Source organism: Schistocerca serialis, chromosome 5, assembly GCF_023864345.2.
Source record: "Schistocerca serialis cubense isolate TAMUIC-IGC-003099 chromosome 5, iqSchSeri2.2, whole genome shotgun sequence".
Lineage (NCBI taxonomy): Eukaryota > Metazoa > Arthropoda > Insecta > Orthoptera > Acrididae > Schistocerca > Schistocerca serialis.
The window spans coordinates 610,261,215-610,262,389 of NC_064642.1; the positions used below are offsets into that span (position 1 = coordinate 610,261,215).

Consider the following 1,175-nt stretch of genomic DNA (forward strand, 5'->3'; position numbering starts at 1 on the left):
GTAGAAGTGTGCTGAAACCTCACCGTTCATTTTGTATATTAATGACCTTGCAGGCAGTATTAATAGTCAACTCAGACTTTTTGTAGGTGATGCAGATATCTATGATGCAAGTACTATCTGAAAGAAGCTGCATAAATATCCAACCAGATCTTGATAAGATTTCAAAGTGGTGCAAAGACTGACAACTTGCTTTAAATGCTCAGAAATGTAAAATCGTGCACTTCACAATACAAAAAAACGTAATATCATATAACTATAATATCAATGATTCACTGTTGGAATCGGCCAGCTCATACAAACACCTGGGTTTTCATTCTGGAAACATCCCCCAGGCTGTGGCTAAGCCATGTCTCCGCAATATCCTTTCTTTCAGGAGTGCTAGTTCTGCAAGGTTCGCAGGAGAGCTTCTGTAAAGTTTGGAAGGTAGGAGACGAGGTACTGGCAGAAGTAAAGCTGTGAGTACCGGCCGTGAGTCGTGCTTTGGTAGCTCAGTTGGTAGAGCACTTGCCTGCGAAAGGCAAAGGTCCCGAGTTCGAGTCTCGGTTGGGCACACAGTTTTAATCTGCCAGGAAGTTTCATATCAGCGCACACTCCGCTGCAGAGTGAAAATCTCATTCTGGAAACATCCCGCAGGCTGTGGCTAAGCCATGTCTCCGCAATATCCTTTCTTTCAGGAGTGTTAGTTCTGCAAGGTTCGCAGGAGAGCTTCTGTAAAGTTTGGAAGGTAGGAGACGTGGTACTGGCAGAAGTAAAGCTGTGAGTACCGGGCGTGAGTCGTGCTTCGGTAGCTCAGTTGGTAGAGCACTTGCCCGCGAAAGGCAAAGGTCCCGAGTTCGAGTCTCGGTCGGCACACAGTTTTAATCTGCCAGGAAGTTTCATCTCATTCAAGAAATACGCTGTTGGAAGTTGAAGAGTCACAGTAACGGACCTATTACACTTCCTTAGGGTATTCCGGAAATTACATTTACATCTGTCGATTTCTTTCTTTTAAGAACGACGTGTTGAGTTTTATCTCCAAGGAACTCCTGAATCCAGTCGCAGATGTGGTCCAATACCTGGTAAGCTCGTATATTTTTTCCCTAAACGGCAGTCCTGGGCGGTGTCAAAAGTCTTTCTGAAGTCAAGGAATACGGCATCAACCTTTGCACCATCATGGATATCATGGAAGAACAGAG

At 44.9% G+C, this 1,175-nt stretch overlaps 1 non-coding gene across 1 annotated transcript; it reads left to right on the forward strand.

Annotated features, from left to right (window-relative positions):
• The first annotated feature begins 776 nt into the window (after positions 1–776).
• Trnas-cga (transfer RNA serine (anticodon CGA)) lies at positions 777–852 on the forward strand. Its single transcript has one exon. It is a non-coding gene; the product is annotated as a tRNA-Ser (tRNA).
• Positions 853–1,175: the final 323 nt, after the last annotated feature.